Here is a 10420-nt window from a genome sequence, read left to right on the forward strand (position 1 = left end):
TCCCTATAAAGGCTGTTTCATCCTCTGCATGATTTTCGGCACAGCAGAAGCAAGTCCCCGCACCGCGCTGCACCGGTTTAGCACAGCACGTGGGGACTCGCCAAGCAGGTGGCTCGGTTCATGGGCAGCTCGTGGGCCGGTGAAAAGACCCCCATGGGCCGTTTGTGGCCCATGGGCCTTAGGTTGCTGACCCCTGCTGTAGGGGTAGAAAGATTCCACACTGAAACAGACACATGTTCTCCTGGTTCTTTTGTCCAGTCCTACCAGAACTGGAAGGTGGGGACAGAAGGCTGAAAGCCTATGAATGCTTCTGGTCAGAGGTGTACTTAGGGGCTGGTTAACTTTGCCACCACCAAGGTTGCAGACCTAGAACGGCACAAAAATTGCGCCTCTCCACTTTGGCTCAGAGTGTCTTGGAGCCCGCCTGCCCAGACTGCACCTCCATTGCTCAAGGGTGGGTGGGTGCCAATGCAGCTCCTTGCTAAGAAAACAAGAGCATTTGGGTCCACCTCCACTCCTTGGTTTTTATTTGGTTTCATACAAACAATCTCACTGTTGTGTCTTTGGCCTTCGCGGAAGATGCCTCAGCTACTTAAAGCAGGGGTGAGCAAACTGTCACTCTAGGTTTGCATGCGGCCCGCAGCCTAATTTAATGTGGCCCTCAGTCCCTTCCCTGGCAGCCGGCTGAGCAGTGCAAAAGAAGGAGAAGATGTGGCAGAGATGAAAGCATGGACCCAGCCACTTTGGGCTTTGGCGCCATTCACCACCGGCCACAACCATGCATGCACACAACCAGCATGCAATCCCCGGCAGATGAAGGAATCTTGACAGGGGGGAAAAAAGTGTTGCCTACCTTTGACGTTAAGTAACAAATTTTCCTTCTCCATCAGAAGGGTTACTTTTAAACAAGGCACCCATTAAAGGGCACCTAGCACACAACTTGCCTGAAATATAAACAAGGCTTGAGAAAGCTGCTTGAAAAACTCAAACTCATAAATTGGGGGGGAGGGGGGCTTTTATAGTAGCCAAAAAGATTTTTTTAGAAGATACACTTTGTACCTTTAGATGGCAGTCAGATGCCATAAATCACTACTATCAAAGAGAGAAACATGAGGGTTTTTTAGATTTGAAAGAACTGAGAAAAGTTTGGTTCATATCAGGGGTCAGCAAACTTTTTCAGCAGGGGGCCAGTCCACTGTCCCTCAGACCTTGTGGGGGGCCGGACTACATTTTTTGGGGGGAGGTGGGGAATGAACGAATTCCTATGCCCCACAAATAACCCAGAGATGCATTTTAAGTAAAAGGACACATTCTACTCATGTAAAAACACCAGGCAGGCCCCACAAATAACCCACAGATGCATTTTAAATAAAAGGACACATTCTACTCATGTAAAACCACGCTGATTCCCGGAAGGTCCGCAGGCTGGATTGAGAAGGCGATTGGGCCAGATCCAGTCCCCAGGCCTTAGTTTGCCTACCCATGGTTTATACTGTAATTCTGAGCTGGGGGTGCTGAGGGCTCCTCAATCCATTATAAGTGGACAAAAAAAATGCCCTATTTTTTTTCTTATTAATCAGGGATTGCATCCAATGTTAGCCCTTATTAGAGAAGATTGATTGAGATTAATAGAAATAATTAATTTCAGCGAGTCTGCTATCAGTAGGGCTTATTTGGATACAATCCTGTATTTTCAGACCACCCGCTAGATAGCACTGATTTATGATCAGTGGCACTGAGTATATGATCTTTACAATATCTTTGGCAGATATAAAAGAATGTAGTGAAATACAACATAAAATCATAAAATATTCCGGCTCCTGGTTCAATCACAACATAGCAACAGTATAGAAAGTCACAGTGAACAGGAATCGGCCAATCACTCTTCAGGCCCCCAAGGCCACATGGAAGAGATATGTCTTGAACAGACATCAAAAAGGCAACAATGAGGAGGACAAATGGGTCTCCAATGGAAGAGAGTTCTGATACTGGAGAACCCTTACCGAGAAGGTCCCGCATACTGTAAGTCATTGCGGAACATGCTTCAGTTAATATATGGAACTATAAGCAAGGTCTTCCCAGAAGATCTTAAGGCATGGGTTTGCAGGTAATGGAGAAGCGCTCCTTTCAGAACTTGGGTTCAAGCCATATGGTATTTTGTAGACCAAAGTGAGCACCTTCAGTCGGGACTAGTGCTATGATACTAAATACTGTGTTTTGGCTTTTTGTATGTCCCTCACAAGGAAATGGAAGAATCGTATATCAAACTAAAATAAACCGAAACTCAATCCAGATACGACTGAGGCACTGTTAGTGGGTAGCTCCCTAGACTGGATGGATGGTTACACTTCCTCCGAAGGAGCAGGTATGCAGTTGGGGGCACGTGTGGATCGTTTGCTGTTGCTTAATGCTCAGGTGGCCTTAGCTGTCCAGAGCGCCTTCCATCAGCTTCTGCTGGTGGCCCAGCTGCACTCATATCTGGACAGAGACAGCCTAACTTCTGTTGTCTATGCTCTGGCAGCCTCTAGGTTAGGTTACCACATCACATTATACAAGAGGCTGCTTCTGAAGATGGTTCAGAAACCTCAGCTGGTGTAGAATTCAGCAGTCAGGTTGCTCATTGGAGAAGACAGTCTGAGCATATAACGCCAATCTTGGCGCAACTGCACTGGCTACTAATTAGTTTCCGGGTCCAATTCAAAGTGCTGGTTTTGTTTGTTACTATTTTTGTGTTTTTATATTGTAAACCACCCTGTGATCTTCGGATGAAGGGTACTATAGAAACTTAATAAATAACAGCAGCAGCAGCAGCAACAACAATGCCATTAGAATGCATTTTCATTGAGTTCTTAGAAATTAATTCCACCTTGCAGCATACCACCAATAGAAATATCCTTTGTTTCCACGCATGATAAATATAATCACTAAGTGATGTTGCCTTTTATGCATTCAAGCCAAACGTATCCTTTACTTGCCACATAACAATGCATTTTTGAAGATATAAGACTATTTATATTTGTAAATATCACTGTGGTATTCTTTTGATCTCTTTCTTTCATTCTTTTTTAAACAACCAGAGGGGAGAGCAACCAGACTTCCAACTAAATGTTTCTTCTCCACTGCTCTATTCAACAGTGCTTAAGTGGTACCCTCAGGGCTGAAATGAACTCCATCTTTTGAATCCCCAGAGGCACAGTGGCCAACAATTACTACAAGGTCCCTCAGAGCTAATAATAAAATTGGGTAATGGAATTCTACAAAGCAAGAAAACACATCCAATTAACAATTTACTCCACTGAATCAGCAGTAAATAAAATAAAGCATATTTATTTGATAAACAACATCAGCAGCTGGCGGTGACTTTAGCATATGCACATATGTGGTTCGGAAGGTATTTCACAACAGAGGTCATACTTGAAAAACTATACAGAGAGATCACATTTTGATTTGGGTTTCAAATTTCTATCCATGTTTAAAATGGTGTGTGCACTTTAATTTGCACCCAGATTTGCTTACTAGACTCGGAACCTGTTTTCAGTGTTAGATTCCGGACCTTGGATTAGGTGAATCAGTAAAGAAGACTGTGTTCTTGAGCAGGTCTAGGGTGCCTCCTCATCTCCCATATTTGGGAAGGATTTTCAGAGTAGACGGGTGTGCCTCCCCCCCCCAATGCTGGGACCCAATAAGTTGTCACTGTATAAATTAAGTACTGCCTGAATGTAACGGTTGTGAGGACTAAAGGCAAGGGCAGAGGTGGGCTGGGAGTGAAGAAGCAGGAAATGGAAAGAAAGGGTGGAGGAAGCAGGGAGCCAATGAAAAATTAAGCAAAGCAGGATGCTGAATGGACGGCAGGTAAGAAAATGTGTGCCATTGATATGATCAGGTGTGAAGACAAGAAGAAGGCTGGTTTTAGAATGTACCATTTCAGAAAGAGTAGTATAATTCTTCTATAAATGTATGTTGGCTCCTGCATGAATCAACTAAATCTTATAGGGTCTTATTCTGCTCTACTACTCTTTTCCATTTAAAAACCCTTAAATTAATATTGCATGCATGTTTCTACTTCTAATATTTATAGTGTGGTCTATGAACCACATAGTAATTATTCCCTCTTCCGGCTGGCTGAAACCATTCAGTGTGAAGACAAATTTGTATAATAGTGCTGTCTCTTTGTTCAATGTATCGTAACCAGCAGTCAGTCCACATTGCTTATGTATATATATATGTGTGTATATATTTATATATGTGTGTGTGTGTGTGTGTGTTTATATATAATGTATATGTGTGTATATGTACAGACGCAATCTGTAGCTAACTGCTTAAGAACTTTTGCATGGAAAGTGTATCATAGTGCTTTACAGAAAACCACCACAAATTAGTTTTCCAGAGGGATTTTTTTTCAGGTGAGAGGGGGACCTATTTAAAACACACTGAATAGACACTGTAGTTTCCCCTTACATAAATACAGTTTTCAGAATTCTTTGGGGGAAGTCATGTGCTTTAAATGTGTGTTCAATGTGCTTTAAAAGTTTGGTGGGTGTGGATCTACCCTAAAGTTTCTGTGGAACCCCCTTCCATCTGAGGTCAAAAAGTCACTGAACTTCAGATACTTGATGAATCCCCTTTCTATTTCAATGTACATCATATGTTGCATTATACCTGCTGTGGATTATTATTATTTATCTTAAACACCGTATTATTTTGATGTAAGGATTGTTTTATTAACTGCTTCATAAACTGCTTTGTGACCATTCACGGTGAAAAGCTGTCCATAAATATTGAAAATAAATAAGTACAAAAACATCTTACCAAAGCTTTCTTTTTCATTACTCAAGGTTCTACTTCAAGCTGGTTGTGTGAAGGGGTGGGGGGAGGTTCTCTTGCAAGCAGTAGACAATTACCGCACACAAATGATCTTTGGATCCTGGCCACAGCCATTTTAAATCTTTTTAATGATCTGAAAAGACTTGCGTTCATGCTTTCAGTACTGATTTATGAGGCAGGCAGTCTTCACCCTGCCTGAACATATAAATACATAAATATGCTAGGAAGGAAGAGAAGGGGGGAGGGTGAAAGGAGAATATCCATTTCTGTTATCCAAACGCATTCAAAGGAGAAGGCCACATTATTTTTTATTCAACAACAATTTCATTTAAAAATATTTATTGTCAATGAATAATTGAAAACAACACAATGTGTGGTTTCTCCAAGATGCCAGAAACATATGAGCTTCATCTATATTAGCTACCTTTAGCAGGAGAAACAATCACTTCTCCTTTATCTACATGGTGACCAACTGAGATACACCTGCAATTTCATTTTGACGTGAAATATAACATAAAAACAAAACTATAATCCACTTTGGCAAGTGAATCTTTGTAAAAGCAGTTGGCCATGGAGATCCATTAAAAGGCCAAAGCTTTTGACAACCAGCATGTGTGTTTGTGCAGAGTGAATGTTGGACTTGGATAGGGAATGCCCAGGTTCTAACTACCTGCTAAATCATAAGCCTTGCTGATTAATCTTGGGTCACAGGGGCAGATAAGCTGGTCTGGTGTAAGAATTTTTAATACGTTGCTACGAGTAACGTCTGTCACAGCTAGAGCAATGTTTGCTGTGTGAAAGGGGGATACAGTGGTACCTCGGGTTACAAACACTTCAGGTTATAGACTCCACTACAAGAAGTAGTACATCGGGTTAAGAACTTTGCCCCAGGATGAGAATGAAAATCGCGTGCTGGCGGTGCGGTGGCAGCAGGAGGCCCCATTAGTGAAAGCGTGCCTCAGATTAAGAATGGTTTCGGGTTAAGAACGGATCTCCAGAATGAATTAAGTTTGTAACCCGAGGTACCACTGTATACATTTCCAAAACATGTGAGGTCACAAAGCAACTGCTTTGTGCATGTTCCCCATGGAGATACTTTTTTTTTTTTTTAGATACTTGATTCATCTATCCCAACAAACCATGGTGTGGCTATGGCAGACATTATTGCCACATAAAGGGAACCACTGTGGTCAAGCTTTCTCATCCAGAAATGGCCATAGCTGTTCTACCAACAGCAGCTGGCAAAGGCACTTCCAGTCACAGGGGCTACCTAAGTCACCAGCAGAGCTCTTTTTATGTTCTGATGTGGATCACACAATCCCCTAAAACAAAGCCATTAAATTGATTTAGAGAGACAGCTGTGAAAGAGTCCTCAGAGCAATCTAAGATAAATTGCACCCAGCCAAATAATTATTTTCTCTTTTAAAAGCTGATAAAATGGTACCTTTCACCTTCAGTTCATCTTTTTACATGCTTCTGGAAATAATTCACAATAAAGATGCCATATTAAAAAATACAGAAGATTGAGTCACTTCTGTGGAAGACGAGGAGGACATGCCGAGCATGAAACGCTACTCTTACTAGATGTCTGCTTCAACAGACAAGCTTTTTCCAAGAGGGGCATTGTTAGCTAAAAACCAAAGCGAGTCCTGCAACCTTTTGCTCTGTAGTGCAGGCAACCTTCTCACCATTTCCTAAGGCAACTTCATATGATATGCCTCCATCCACACACACTAAGAAGATGAGTGCATCTTTTGAAATAAACATACACATGGCAGGGACCCAGAAACTGGTCAGAGTTCCCTGCCACATTTCCCAACTTGAATCTAGGTCAGGCTCAGCCCTTCAAGATGTTTTTGGCCTACAACTTCCATGATCCCTAGCTAGTAGGACCAGTGGTTAGGGATGAGATGAATTGTAGTCTCAAATCATCTGGAGGCCCGAGATTGAGGAAGCCTGATCTAGGTCTTTGTTTCTGTCAATGAACGAAGGGGCCTGAAGCTTAAAACACCTTACAATTAAGTGTTTTAAATTTGTTGTTAGCTGCCCTGAGCCTGGTTTTCTGAACCGGGAACGGCGGGGTATAAATAAATTATTATTATTATTATTATTATTATTATTATTATTATTATTATTATTATTAATATTACAGTTGTTGTGAGGATACATGAGCTTTGTCAAGCACTCTGTACACAGAATTATAGTGAAGCATGTATGTGCACATGCATGTACACATAGAGCAATCTTCAATTTACAGCAAACATATTGCATAAGGAACAGGTTGTCTGGTCCTTTAAGAGTTCTGAAAAGGGCGATACTCAGCCTCCTGCAACATGAGATGCTGTCTTTGCAGGAATTCTGTATGTGAATCAGGGTGCCATGCTGTGCATGATCTATTCCTTGGAGATCATTCATTTCCTTAAAATAGGAGGAAGAAGTTCAACTCTTCTAGATTAATGGGTACCCCTCTAATTTGCAGTGAAGCAAATCAGGTGAACACAGCACGTGTATTTCCGCTGGCACTTCAGTGATGTTACATTGGTTTTGTACCCAGACATTTTGCACCAAAAGAGCAAAAATAGACTTGTACACTTTGGCCTTGGGGGTCTGAAAAATTATTGTTGTTGGTTCAGTCCCTAGGAAGACTGTAGGGCTACGCTGCTGCACATGTGCTAGCAAATAATGTCTCCAGCCTACAGACATTTCAAACAATATTACTGTTTAATCAATAGAAGAGGAGCTCTTAAATACTGCTTTAACTTCCTCTGTCTAAAGATTCTGGCCACATCGGAGATCCCCTCTTAAGATGGACTTTCAAGAGCACACATGCACAGGGTATCTCTCTGTGGGCAACAGTTCTGTGTTTTCATTTGTTCTACCACTGAAAAGTAGTTGAAACTTGAAACATAATTCATACAGGTTTCTGCCTCCAACTCATTCATACAGAAAAGTAGTTGAAACTTGAAACATAATTCATACAGGTTTCTGCCTCCAACTTCCTAAGCAACACATAGGGACGCAGGAGGCGCTGTGGTCTAAACCGCTTGCCGATCAGAAGGTAGGCTGGTTCGAATCCCCGCAACAGGGTAAGCTCTCATTGCTCTGTCTCAGCTCCTGCCAACCTAGCAGTTCGAAAGCACGTCCAAAAAGTGCAAGTAGATAAATAGGTACTGCTCTGGTGGAAAGGTAAATGGTGTTTCCGTGCGCTGCTCTGGTTCACCAGAAGCAGCTTAGTCATGCTGGCCACATGACCCGGAAAAACTGTCTGCAGACAAACGCTGGCTCCCTCAGCCTGTAAAGCGAGATGAGCGCCGCAACCCCTGAGTAGTCTGTGACTGAACTTAACTGTCAGGGGTCCTTTACCTTTACCTTTTATGCAACACATGGACTGTGGAAATGGGCCACAAGGAGCCTTGAAATTTGCCATTTTAAAATTTATTGCTAATAACTATTATTTCAGCCACTTAACATCACCATCTCCACATGGCGTACAGCAAGTACACAAAAGATAAAATAGAGATACAATCAGTTGTTGTAGCGAGTGCAAAATAGGAAAAGCTTACTGAAGAAGGCCTGCTGAAATAAAAAAAGGTCTTCAGTAGGCACTGGAAGTTTAACAGGGAAGACGCCTGTCTGACTTCAGCTGGGAGTCAATAATTGGGCATAGGGCCGCAGCTTATCAACTGAATAGTCTAAATAAACCCTTATGTGAAAAAGAAGCAGAATGCCAGGAAGATTTCCCTTAGTCACTGCATCATATCTGACATGAGTAACATTATCAACGAGGCTGCAAAACAAAGGGTAATATCATGCTGTACTTTTTTAAATATCTGCGCTCTGTCACAAACATAGAGCTTATCTGAGCCAGATTGAGCGATCCTGGGATTTTCATGGCTGAGTACTTTATATTATTCAGACTGTTGTCTGTGTATCCAAAACTAGCAGTTGCAATGCCTCAGTAGCTCTTTTGTTGGCTGAGTACATCGTGGGATTGCAGAAAGAGAAGAAAGAGAAGAGAAGAGGGGAAGAGAATAAGGTTCTCGCTGGAGAAACACAGATGCTAATGCGTGATTGCTAGTGAATTGTTCCCTTTCTCCAGTTCGCTTTATTTTTTTGTCTTTCCTGTTCTGCTGTTTGCCTGCATCTCAAGACAGGTCTGCTCTTCTTTATTTGCTCTTCCTTACCCTACATTTGCAAAAGCAAATGAACAGAAAACACCATTCTACAATCAAATTAAGTAACATTAACTGAAAATCAAATTGGATCATTTGCTAATTTTCTGGCCTATACGTTCCTACAAGGAAACACTGGGCTGTATCCAGTTAAGTGCTGCTCAGAATAGACCCACTGATGCTACTTGATTTCAGTGAGTCTACTCAGAATACAGCTGAGGGGGAGATTGCTCATTAGTGGGTGCTGTCTGCTTTTTTTGGTAGCCATTTTGAGACAATGACATTTTTTTACAAGATTGTACTGGGGAGATATCCCCAGCTCGTGTGATCCTCACTCACTCACCATGGGAAGAAGTGAGTAGCCAAACTGGAAGACCCATCTTTTATTCATAAATCCAAATCAAGATGCCTGGGTCACTTTCAAACTCAAGCTTGGAGGTGGTGCTAGAGAAGACATTTGATAAGCAGCCAATTTCAATTTGTTATCCCTCTGCAAAAAGAAGGGCTCTTTCCATTTGAGAAAGGGTTTCTGATCCAGTAGAGGCTCCCAGAAATAACTTGATTTCCACAAATACCCCCAGCATTCCCGTGCTGTTCCAGAGGGACCCCCCCCCCACCTGCTCCATGGCAGCTTTTTCTCAAAGGACATTGGGAACTAGACAGTGGCGTAGCGTGGGTTGCAAGTGCCTGGGGCTGTATGGAGGGGAGGGTGGGAGGAAGAGAATGTGCATAGAGTGAGCATGCACATTCAATTGCCTAATGGTGTCTGAATTACCCAGGAGATTGCAGCCGCAGAGATAAGAAAAGAAGAGTTGTACTGTTGTCTGGAGAGGTCACTTCCTGGTTCGCATGGAGAAGCCGTTTTCAATGAAGCCCAGCAACAGAAGAGCACAGCTGTATTGAGGCAACACCAGGTGCTGGAATTTTGCACTCCCAACAAAATAGCACCTGGGGCAAGTGACCCTGTGGTTCCCCCCATGCTACGCCACTGGCACTAGAGAGAAAATGGTATGTTGGTGAAAATCACCTCCTTCTCTTCCTCCAGTGTCCCACCATATAATAACAATTCCCTGCATGTAAAAAGTCAGCCTGTCAGTGAGAAAGGATAAGCTAGAATCCTTCTAACATCTCAATTTCTATGTAAAAGGCTTTTTTTTAGCAGTCGTGGTACAGAGTTGATATCAGCTCCCCACAGGAACCCAAACACCTCCAATCTAAAGTGGTCCAGCCCAGATGTAGGTTTTAGTTGCCTCAGTGAGATCCAAACACTTTATCAAGGTTGAGAAACCTTTGGCCCTCCTTGTGTTGTTGGGACTCCAACTCCCACCAGCCTCAACCGGCACAGACAAGGATCAGGCACAATGGAAATTGTAGTCCAAAATATCTGGAGGGTACCAGATTGGGAAACAAATTGGTTGTTGGAC

Source organism: Podarcis melisellensis (genome assembly GCF_964234715.1).
Source record: "Podarcis melisellensis genome assembly, chromosome: 1".
In the NCBI taxonomy this organism is placed as follows: domain Eukaryota; kingdom Metazoa; phylum Chordata; class Lepidosauria; order Squamata; family Lacertidae; genus Podarcis; species Podarcis melisellensis.